Source organism: Tiliqua scincoides, chromosome 3, assembly GCF_035046505.1.
Source record: "Tiliqua scincoides isolate rTilSci1 chromosome 3, rTilSci1.hap2, whole genome shotgun sequence".
NCBI classification, from domain to species: domain Eukaryota; kingdom Metazoa; phylum Chordata; class Lepidosauria; order Squamata; family Scincidae; genus Tiliqua; species Tiliqua scincoides.
The window spans coordinates 46460865-46473787 of NC_089823.1; positions in this window are offsets into that span (position 1 = coordinate 46460865).

Here is a 12923-nt window from a genome sequence, read left to right on the forward strand (position 1 = left end):
TGTCCAAAAACTCATGATGTGCCTTGACAGTTTTAGCACCTTGTCAGTGTGCTGTGAGATGAAAAAGGTTGAAAATCACTGCTCTTTTGGGACCCACCTAGGTTTCCTGAACTTTTAAAAAGGAGTTCTAGAAATTATTTATTTGTTTGTTTGTTTGTTTGTTTGTTTGTATGTAATAACCAGAAAAAAACCCTCAAATATTTATCTCCCTATAGTTACACATGCTTGCAAACTGCAGGAGCTGAGCTCTTTGAGGGTTAATTAGCAGCTAAGTATCTGGTTTTTGAACAGCCTGAGGACTTGAGGTGATTAGTTCTCTGATCTTTCCATCACCCTTTGGGGACCCACCAAAAATCAGGTCACAACCCACCAGTGGGTCCTGATCTACAGTTTGGGAACCACTGGTCTATTGGCCAAAAGTCCCAAAATAGATCCACATCATTCAGCCTTGCTTTTATGGAAGGCTGGAGTGAGTCAATAATGCATATATACATGCAATATGTAAGACTGTTCACAATAGAAAAAAACATATTTGCAATGTTTGTAACTGTAGGGGCTGTTCCTTATCACACAAAACTAAAGTGCCTAGTGTGTGTGTGTGGGGGGGGGGTGCTGCTGCAAGTACTGTAATTATAATGCCACTGGATGGGCTCTGCAGGCTTGTTAAAATGTATTGGTGGGCTGGATCCGATCTGCAGGCTGTAGTTTCAAACCCCTAGCCTAGTCTAAAGGCTTGTCCAATGCTTCATTGCTGTATTAGTAATGCATTACAGGAAGAAGGAGGCACAACAAAATGCAGTGTTTTTGTGTCACTTGGCATGTGGCATCACAATCAATATAAAAGGTAAATAAAAGTTGTCAAGCTTTTTTCAATTTTCAAGCATTTAAATTCTGAAATATATTTATACACCATGAGCATTTAACTTATGTTTTAATCCTGTGGACTCTCAGTTTATATCCTTTAAATAATTATCATTTATAAGTTCATGGTGAGTGCTTCTTAAATATTGCAACACTCAAACAACTCTCTTATGAGCTGAAACATACAGTCAATAACATACTACATTACAAAGTTAGTTGATGTTAGATACTGACATGAGACTTAAGGTTATTGTCACACTTCAGGAAATAGAGCCACATGGCTCAAAACAGCTTGTCAGCATTGTACAGTCCACAAAATGATGCTATGTCATGACATAATGTCTGTGTATTACTGAAAGACCCAGCACAGTTGATGAACATAGATTAATATTTCAGAAGTACCCCAAACATACTGAAAGAGCAGAATGGTTTTCAGGAAGAAAAACAATGAAATTTAAACAGTTTTGTCTCAGACTTCTACAGAAGAAACCCTTGCCATTTTATTTTTAAGCAGAGTTTCTTAACAGATATGTAAAGAAATCATGCACTACTTAACCAGTAGCATTTTTCATTATAAAATACAGACCTTTGCTGAAAGACTTACATTTCATGCTATAATAGCCTTTTCAAACTTGCATAGAAAGATTGTAAAGATTTTTTTCTTTTTAATCATGTCCTAATAATATATGCTGACATGAGCAAGCATATGTTCCAAACATCATGAACTACAATCTAATTTTACTAGAAGCAGTATTAACATTGTTCTTTTCAAATCACAGCTAGCAAATTTTCATTATTCTTCACAAAATCTTTTTTATTGACATGCTTCTAGCTGCTAACTTCAGAATATTTTAAGGATAAAAACAATACAAGTGACTAGATTTGATGATATACTTGCCTTGACAATTAATGATACTCTTTAAAGTAGATTTCAATGGCTAGGTCTTTTTCATATTCCAATATCTTGCTGCGTTCTTATTGTATGCTACCAGTACTGGGTTCTTCCAACTGTCATTCGAAGGAATGGTCCTTATTTCATAGTTTTCCAGTTTCAGAAGAGTCTGCAAAACAGTTCTGTAGCCAGCCTCGTTTGGGACGTCTTAATCTGGCAATGCTGTTTCCAAATTGTATTCTTACAGGTAGAATTTGTAGATGTGTGTGGTATAGTTTTACCAGGTATGGTAAAGTGACACGCATTGGAATAGATATAATTATGAGACAATTGGGGCAGGTCCTTTTGCACATCGCTTACAATCATGTTAAAACCTTGTACTGCTATCTTTTCTCAGGCGTATAGAGCTGCTTCAGTATAGCTGATGCTGTGCTGACTGAAGTGCCTTCATTATGCTGCATGCAATCTGTGCTTTTTTCGTTTGGTGTTGTCTACCCTGAGTCTTCAAAATGGGCGGCAGCTTCAATTAAAGTAAAAGCTGAGTTTCCCTTTCCCATTTATGCCTCCTCTCCATCAAATTCCATAACTTTGCATGATGCCGCTGTGCTACATTATGCAGCAGAGGCTGTCAGAGGTAATGCTGAGTCTTGCTGGTGCACTGGCATGACATCCTAAGAGGAGCTCTTAAAATATGGCAGACTTGGGGGCTGTGAAGTAGTTGCTTTTATATATAGTTATTGAATCCTGTGTTAAAACGTTTATTTGTTGGATGAAGTCTTTATGTATGTCATATTCTATATATTTACTAACAATGCAGTCCTATACATATCTACTCTGAAGTAAGTCCCACTGAGCTCAGTGTATAAAGGATTGTCGCTTAAGGGTATAGTCCTAAGCCCTAAGCACAAGTTTTACTAGTTGAAGTAAACCTGTAGGATCACACTAGTTGTTGTTTCTATCTTAATCCAACCTCACCAAGATACCTCACAACTACCCTAATATATTATGGTACCTAATTTATATGGTACCTAATATAAAATCACTTTTATAACCAGCAAGCAGTTGTAACCAAGTAGTTAAGAGATTGTATCTCAAATCAGAAGGCTCTCACTTCAAAACTCATTCCATGGCTGTAAGCCATTTCTGCCCAACGTTGTATATACACAACAGGGATCAAATGTGTAAGCAACTCTCTGGCAATCTGTTTCCCATCCACAATATGGAGATGATAATACTGACCAACTTTACAGGATTTTTGCAAGGATTGTAGCAATTCACATGAAATGCTTTCAACACTTGAGAAGCAAGGACTAAATTTTGTTTCCTTTCAATATAATAATAATATTGATAACATACTTTTAAAGCATCTTTACAGTGCGCAGAATGCCTATATGCCAGTATAGCATAATGCTTAGAGTGATTAGAAGCAGCAAGATGTGGACTGTTATCTCCACCCAGCCATGGAGTTCATTGGGTGGCCTTGGACCAATCACTTCAGTCTTATCCCACAAGGTTGCTGCATGTCTAAAATATAGGCTGCGAAAACCCTATGTATGTCAGCTTGTTTTTCAAGGAGGGAAGGACAGGATAACAATGTAATGAATTAAATAAATGTATTTGCATGTGTAAAATCTAACTACCTGCTCCCAAGCCAGCTCCCGCTGGAGAAATAGGCATGGGTGTAGTCGCAAATGTGCCGTAAAGCATGTTGCAACTGTGCAGAGACCAGTGCCGTCTGCAGAGAGGCCTCCTTGCCTCCACCAGTAGGCCTCTGCCAGTGTCGGAGAAGTGCCCATCGACTGGGGTAAGTGAACCTCAGGGAGGTGGGGAGGGCAGAATGGGGGAAGGGAGAGATGTAACTGGGCAGGGGGAGGGCAGCCCAAGGCAGTTAAGGCCCAGGAGGGAGGCAGAGATGACGGTAGAGACTGTCACTGCTATCCCCCCTCCTGCACCCCTAAAGTCCTACATGGGTCTCCTTGGGTCTGTGCCAGCAATTGGGCTAGTGCAGATCCAAATAGACCCATAGTGAATCCGTAGTGGTTGCAGATCCAACACAGGGTAAAGGAACTAATGTTCCCATAACCCAAGGAAACCCCTGGCTGCCTCCCTGGCCCTGAGGGATACAGTAGCGGCTGTTTCAGTGCTGCTGTCCCATGCCCAGGCAGCCTGTTAGGACTGAGCTGTAAGTCTATTATTATAATTAGGAAGAAATGTAATTTAATCCTTACCTTTGAATAAAGAATTCAAATGCATATAATCTCAATTTTTATCTATTAATGCTTTTAAAAAAAAATTCTAGCTATTCATGTTCAGTGCTCAGGTCTGGAAGCATATGAACTTCCTTTCCAAATTACCTCTTGGCAGACAAGGACCCTCTTTCTTTCATCTTTTGACATTAATCTGCTTGTGCAGTTGGTTTCCCTGCAGCTGTATATCTTTATTCCAAGGCATTTTAAAGATAAACACATCATTTGCAGAAAAGGCACAATATTTGAAGGGCTGCCATTTTTATTTGTCAAAATTATGCTATCTAGCTATTAGCAAAAGGCACTTCAGTGAGACGTTCGTCTGTCAAAGTTATTTTCCTCCTTTCATGACTTCATTTTTCATTTTCTCAGTATTGTGCTTGTGATTGAAGCATAAACTCTACTTCCACTAAAAAAGATCCAAGAAAAATTCAAAAAGCATCATTTTTAATTTCATTATGCCTCAGTAAGGAATTGAAAACCTTCTGCATAGAGAGGCCGTAATAATACAATGTCCAAATCAGTGCCACAATTTTCTTTTTAATTCAGAAGGCTGTAGAACACTAGTGAAGATATTTCTTCTAAGATTCTATCCCCATCTGCTCCGTTATTTTGCATCAATTCTTATTTTTGAAAAAGCTCCTGGCAGCTGTATCTCAAGTTAATTGCTATAACCTTGTCCTGAATTTATGAAGTTAAAAATGACGGCTGCTAGTCCTATGCAGGACAGGAAGAATTTCAGCCTTCTGATAATGTAAAATTGATCAAAACTAGTTCTTGCTGCTGCCACCTGGAGATCCAGGAGCATATCTAACACCATGAATTGAATAAATGAGTGATCAGGACGGCTGAGTCTCATGAATAAGTGGTGCTCATTTTAGTCCCAGATAACAAGGTTGCTTTTGCAGCATCAGCAACACAGAGTTCTGTGAGATTCCCCACATGAAATGTTTTAGTTTCTCAACATTTATCTCCTGCCGTACCACACAGTTCACCTACTGGAAGTACCACTGGAAGTAACTGATGATAATGTCATTGCCAGTTACTTCTGGATTGGAAGGCCGGACGCGATGCAACAAACTCAGGTAAGAGGCTCACGGTGGATGGGAGGGACTTTTTTGAGCACTCGGAAAGTGCATGCTGGAGCTCTGCCTGCCCAGCCTCCTACCACCTAATGTTTGTTACATTGCGTTGCTAGTCTCGCTGCTAGGCTGCGGGAGTCTGGGGTTCCATGAGTACTACCTCGGATGCCCCAAGTGAGATGAGTATCAGTGGTTGAGAAACTCTGCTTTAGGATCCTGACAAAACTTCAGCTAGTATGAAGAACACTTTCTGTCTTGGCTGTAGGCGTCCATGTTGACTCAGTGACTGCTATAAGTGTCCCCCATCATCTAGTTCATTCTCAGTGCTACATAGTACTCCTGTGTAATCTTATACTGTGATTGATAAGTTAAAGCAAAATACATGTCAAGGAAATATACAATTGAAACCTGTCCCAGTGCCTAAGAAGATATGGTGGATTTCATTCTTTCTCATTTAGTCATACATTTTTTTTCCTTTAACTGGCATGGAAGGCAAAGAAATTGCTTTCCACTGACCTTCCTGAAATATTTTATATGTTTGGAAAGACAGAACGATAAAGGAGCTATAATAATTTTTTCTAACAAAAGAAGCCTAGGAAGGATCTGGCATGCTGTCTGGGGTTCCGTAACATACAGAATTTATTTTTTTCAATATTTAGTCGGAAAAATATAGCAAATAATCTTATTCTTTCCTGCTTTTCTGCCAGGATTAATATGTAGTAGAGAAGACGAGTGGTGTGGGAAATACATTGTTTATTTTTATGTACTTTACAAAGCACGCTAGTCCATCATGAGCACAAAAATTTAATATCTGTCTCATTTAATATTCATGGCAAAGAGAAACAGTGAGCTATGAAAAGTGTACTTGCTGTAACCTTTAAGCTAACTGCAAGACATGTAGACATGTATTTCTTTGGTCCTAAAAGGCAGAATTTGTTCAAGCATTGCTTTTAGTCAGAGCAAGGCTTACCTGATTCTCAGTGTAATGTCATGCTGCAAGCTCCATTGAAATAAATGGTGCCTGCCATGGTGAGATAGTTTGAGGCTTTCAACCAAGTATAGAAGTTAAATGTGTTTCTTAAGGGTGTTCATAAAATTATGGTTTATATTTTTTGAAGTCATTTGCCTGGTAAACTCTGTATCTTTATATGACTTTGCCTAAGGTAGAACAGATATCAGGGGGTATCACCTGAGAGAGCAAATGCTTTGGTATTTTATTATGTGGTTCGAGATTTCCTTAAGGCATTGAGTTTAAAAATATGAGAGAGATAGATTAGCTGGGGGTATTTATTATTGCAAACTGCAAAGTCAACAGGGATTGCTGCTAAATGCTCTTACAATCATAATAGCCAATCTTGTGTTAATTCTAGCCTGAAGCTCCTTGACTTTTTATATGCAGAGATAATGGGGGGTAAAACTACATATTTTTTTGGTTGTACAGCAGATTCTTCCCAACCATGTCAAATAAATTATACACGCTTGCAAACTAAAAATGGTTTGGGCTTTGAAGGAATTCCCAGCAATAATATGCAAAAGTTATTACCCTTGATAGTTAGAGGATCTTGTATTTTATAGTTGGTGCTATTTGAATGAATATTGCCTTTGCAGATTGCAATCTGCATTCCAACTTCACGGTTTAACAAACTATGAGAGAATTCAAGCATACTGACTTCATTAGTATAGTATAGTATAGTATAGTATACATACATACTATAGCGGTGCTTCTTTTGTGCGTACTGGCATCTTTAATATGCATGTATGTACTGTATATACTGTTATTAATCTTGGTTTTATGCATTTGCTTTAGGTGAGGGATTATTTTTATTAAATTACGTAAAATCTATTAATGCTAAATCTTTTGAACCTGGTCTGACTTTCATTGCCTAAATTGCCCTTAATTATTCCCCAAGCCCAGCATAATTACAGGGCCCTCGATAACACAGTTATTTAAGACCGAGCTGTTTAACTATCAATAACCTTTTTAAAATGTGAACCACCTTATTATAAGGTAATAGAATACTTATGACATTTGTGAAACTGCATGCACTTACAGGAATGTAAAACAGCACCCATATCCTAACTGCTGCTGTTTTCAATGTACACCTTTCCTCATAAGTGGAGTGGGATGCATCAATTCTCAACATTACAGAGATCTCTGTACAATATTCAGAAAATATATCCTAATGATTCCCATTTCAGAGATATCAACTGACCATTAAGGAACAGTAACATTCTTTTGTCAAATCTCAGACCCTGATCAGCCAAACCCATGCGCTATACATTTTTACCTGGAAGTAAAAATTCAGTATACAATGGGACGTATTTCCAGGCAATTGTCTATAGGACTGCAGCCATACAATGCAATCCTAGCCATGATTTCTCAGATAAGTAACAGCCCAATCCTATCCACACTTACCTGGGAGTAAGCCTCATTGACTATAATGTGACTTACTTCTGAGGAGACATACATAGGATTGGGCTGTCAATCTCATTGAATTCAGTGGTTGCCTCCCTTCATGTTAACGTGTGAAGGACTGCAACCATAAGCAGAGGCCAGTGATGTTCCTCGCCACTGTGCTGCCTAGGGCACGTCCGCCCCACCTGAAGGTGGCCCCCCATGCCCACTGCTTCTCCCTCTAGCGTTCTGAGGGATGGGGAAGCCATGTGTAGCCTCCCTGTTCCTCAGAAGGCCTTCTAAGACTTTCTGGAGGCCAAAAACAGTCACTTCTGGTTTTCAATTGGAAAACGGAAGTGATGATTTTCAGCCCTTAGAAGACCTTCTGAGGGCTGGGGAAACCACCCTCAGAATGCCTTTGGGGGTATGTCCTCAGGGGCAGCCCTCCATTCAGTGGCTGATACTATTGGCCACTGACTGAGTGCCACAGGGTGGGGTGCTGTGTGGGGAGTGGATGGTGGTGCGCCGCTGCTCCCCAGCCTAGTGCCTGGGGAATTTGTCCCCCTTGCCTCCCCTCAAGTATGCCACTGGCAAAAGCCATGGATCTTACACTCCTAATAGTTAATTGGGCTGTAATCCTATGTACACTTACCCGGAGTAAATCCCTTTAAACTAAATGAGGCTTACTTCTGAGTTGATATGATCAGATTGCACTGTAACTGAATTTGATAACCATAATTCATTTAAGGAAATTTAAAGCTTGTGCTAAGTGGAAATTGGATTCTTGAATTTTTCAGAATTAGATTTACTAACAACCTTAATGTTTAAAACATTTCAAGGATTTATTTATTTATTTACTTACTTATTTATTGTTTCTTGTTTTAAATGACTTTTATTTTTCCAAGTAAGCTGGTCTGCCAATAACATGTTCCGTTTCTACTCTGAAAACTTGATGTAAAGCCATGGAAGTCACTAAAAATCAGGTCCCATGGCATATTCAGCCAGAAAGCTGGATATATTTTGTGCTGGATTGAGCCCTAAAGTGTTATAAAAATCGCTTTTTCTCCTCCTTTTTTTATCACTGCAGGTCCATGTGGGCTGAATCAGATCGTTTATGGCAAATCTATTGTTCAGGCCCTGCAACACTGTTGCTCACTAGACCCTTGAGTGCAATTCGTTTTTTGTAGTTCCATGAAACTGCTATCTTCTTTTTATTCCTTTTTCAAATTTAAATTCAACCTTTCTTTGTTCTCTGGTTTGATTGCACATATGTTTAAATAAAATTTAAAAACTGGATTAAAAATTGAAGTAACATTCTGTGTTTTAATAATGCCATAATATTGTTTCTTCATTCTTCTCTTCTGTATTTGTCACAGAGTGAAACACATACGTAAAATATGCCTTATTCCTGTATGCCTACAAATCACTGAAATAGGATAACAGTTTAGGAGCCCTATCCTGAGCTCAGTGCGCAGGCTCACCACTGGCGTGCACTATTGCAAACATGCTATAAGGCACATTTGCAGGCCCTAGTGCCAGGTGAGCGCTGGGGGTAGCCCAGTGTTGGCTGGTGCTGGGCTATCGCCAGGCACACACCCAACCTCTGGCGGTTGCACAGACCACCGAACAGCAGAGAGGTAAGTGGGGGTGCGGGGGCAGGCAGGGAGGAGACGTTCTGGGGTGGGAGGAGGCAGGGAGAGGGCAGGAGAAGGTGTGCTGGGGGAAGGAGCGGGGAGGAAGGCAGGAAGGACCGGTGGAGCAACACTGCACTGAATCCAAAGCCTCTGTGTTGGGCTCATTGATTCACCTGCCAACCTTTTCATTGCCAAATCAAGTAGCCCATTGCGGGGCTATTCTCTTTACCAGAGGGAAGGGAATCCTGAGGAGCCATTGATGGCTGCCCAAAATGTACAGGATGCAGCTGCAGCCATTTTCAGTGCCACCGCAGCCCCGTGCCCCAGGCAGCTCAGGGTTGGGCTGTAGGTCCACAATTGCAAATATGCATCAGAAAATGGTGTAAGAACAGTTTCTCTAGTAAAATAGTGTTTCATTCATTCATTCTTGTATTTGTTTACAAAACACACGTCTATGCTACCCTGCAATCAGTATTACCAGGGTGGTTTATAAGAGCACATAAAAACATTAAAATCACAAATATACAATAAACCAGTAACAGTCAATAAAACAGCAGCATTATTATTTTTTAAATCTTATTATTTGTTTGTTCTATTCCTTTGATGATAAAAAGTCTAGTAAAATAAAAATGGTCTTCTACTAGCGCCAAAAGTATATCTGTGTAGGTGCCAGACAAGACAAGCCTTCCTGGTGAGAAAATGTTTTTAAGGAACCAGACTGCTGGCACATAACATTAAAAAGGTGGCAGAGCAGCTTTTAAACTGATCCCTGGGGGAAGGCCGACAGGAGCCAAGGGGCATCCGGTTCGGGACTCCTCATCCCTATGGGATGAGGATGGGGAGGTTAGAGAACAACAAGACAAAGGCAGAGTAGGAGAAGAAATTGGGAAAGGTAGGGTGATGGGATGTGATAGACAGTTTGGCACAATGAGAGGATGCGGGGACAAAGGAGCGAATAAGCAGCGCATCCTGGGGCATTCCGTGTATAAATGCTTTTATGCGAATGCCCGAAGTCTACGAGCAAAGGTGGGAGAACTGGAATGTTTGGTGACAAGGGAAAATATTGACATAGTGGGCATAACGGAAACCTGGTGGAATGCGGAGAATCAGTGGGATACCGCAATCCCGGGCTATAAACTCTACAGGAGGGACAGGCAGGGGCGTGTTGGAGGTGGGGTGGCCCTCTATGTTAAGGAAGGGATAGAATCCAGCAAGGTAGAGATTGAAGGTGGGTCCGACTCCACCGTAGAATCTCTGTGGGTTAAATTACCAGGCTTGTGCAGCGATGTAATACTGGGGGCGTGCTATCGTCCTCCAGACCAGAAATCTGATGGGGACCTTGAAATGAGGAAACAGATCAGGGAGGTGACAAGGAGGGACAGGGTTGTAATCATGGAGGACTTCAATTATCCTCATATTGACTGGGTCAATTTGTGTTCTGGTCCCAATAAGGAAACCGGATTTCTTGACGTGCTAAATGACTGTGGCTTAGATCAGCTAGTCACGGAGCCCACCAGAGGACAGGTGACTCTGGATTTAATATTGGGCGGTACGCAGGACCTGGTTAGAGATGTAAACGTTACTGAGCCATTGGGGAACAGTGATCATGCTGCGATCCGTTTTGACGTGCACGTTGGGGCAAATCTCTAACAAAAACCCTTGACTTCCGACGGGCGGACTTCCCTCAAATGAGGAGACTGGTTAGAAGGAGGTTGAAAGGGAGGGTAAAAAGAGTCCAATCTCTCCAGAGTGCATGGAGGCTGCTTAAAACAACAGTAATAGAGGCCCAGCAGAGGTGTATACCGCAAAGAAAGAAGGGTTCCACTAAATCCAGGAGGGTGCCCGCATGGCTAACCAGCCAAGTTAGAGAGGCTGTGAAGGGCAAGGAAGCTTCCTTCCGTAAATGGAAGTCTTGCCCTAATGAGGAGAATAAAAAGGAACATAAACTGTGGCAAAAGAAATGTAAGAAGGTGATACTGGAGGCCAAGCGAGACTATGAGGAATGTTGCATGGCCGGCAACATTAAGGGGAATAATAAAAGCTTCTTCAAATATGTTAGAAGCAGGAAACCTGCCAGAGAAGCAGTTGACCCTCTGGATGGTGAAGGAGGGAAAGGGGAGATAAAAGGAGACTTAGAGATGGCAGAGAAATTAAATGAGTTCTTTGCATCTGTCTTCACGGCAGAAGACCTCGGGCAGATACCGCTGCCCGAACGGCCCCTCCTGACCGAGGAGTTAAGTCAGATAGAGGTGAAAAGAGAAGATGTTTCAGACCTCATTGATAAATTAAAGATCAATAAGTCACCGGGCCCTGATGGCATCCACCCAAGGGTTATTAAGGAATTGAAGAATGAAGTTGCAGACCTCTTGACTAAGGTATGCAACTTGTCCCTCAAAACAGCATATAGGATAGCAAATGTCACGCCTATTTTTAAAAAGGGAAAGAGGGGGGACCCGGGAAACTATAGGCCGTTCAGCCTAACATCCATACCGGGTAAGATGGTGGAATGCCTCATCAAAGATAGGATTTCAAAACACATAGACGAACAGGCCTTGCTGAGGGAGAGTCAGCATGGCTTCTGTAAGGGTAAGTCATGGCTCACAAACCTTATAGAATTCTTTGAAAAGGTCAACAGGCATGTGGATGCGGGAGAACCTGTGGACATTATATATCTGGACTTTCAGAAGGCGTTTGACACAGTCCCTCACCTAAGGCTACTGAAAAAACTCCACAGTCAGGGAATTATAGGACAGGTCCTCTCGTGGATTGAGAACTGGTTGGAGGCCAGGAAGCAGAGAGTGGGTGTCAATGGGCAATTTTCACAATGGAGAGAGGTGAAAAGTGGTGTGCCCCAAGGATCTGTCCTGGGACCGGTGCTTTTCAACCTCTTCATAAATGACCTGGAGACAGGGTTGAGCAGTGAAGTGACTAAGTTTGCAGACGACACCAAACTTTTCCGAGTGGTAAAGACCAGAAGTGATTGTGAGGAGCTCCAGAAGGATCTCTCCAGACTGGCAGAATGGGCAGCAAAATGGCAGATGCGCTTCAATGTCAGTAAGTGTAAAGTCATGCACATTGGGGCAAAAAATCAAAACTTTAGATATAGGCTGATGGGTTCTGAGCTGTCTGTGACAGATCAGGAGAGAGATCTTGGGGTGGTGGTGGACAGGTCGATGAAAGTGTCGACCCAATGTGCGGCGGCGGTGAAGAAGGCCAATTCTATGCTTGGGATCATTAGGAAGGGTATTGAGAACAAAACGGCTAGTATTATAATGCCGTTGTACAAATCTATGGTAAGGCCACACCTGGAGTATTGTGTCCAGTTCTGGTCGCCGCATCTCAAAAAAGACATAGTGGAAATGGAAAAGGTGCAAAAGAGAGCGACTAAGATGATTACGGGGCTGGGGCACCTTCCTTATGAGGAAAGGCTACGGCGTTTGGGCCTCTTCAGCCTAGAAAAGAGACGCTTGAGGGGGGACATGATTGAGACATACAAAATTATGCAGGGAATGGACAGAGTGGATAGGGAGATGCTCTTTACACTCTCACATAATACCAGAACCAGGGGACATCCACTAAAATTGAGTGTTGGGCGGGTTAGGACAGACAAAAGAAAATATTTCTTTACTCAGCGTGTGGTCGGTCTGTGGAACTCCTTGCCACAGGATGTGGTGCTGGTGTCTAGCCTAGACGCCTTTAAAAGGGGATTGGACAAGTTTCTGGAGGAAAAATCCATTATGGGGTACAAGCCATGATGAGTATGCACAACCTCCTGATTTTAGAAATGGGTTATGTCAGAATGCCAGATGTAGG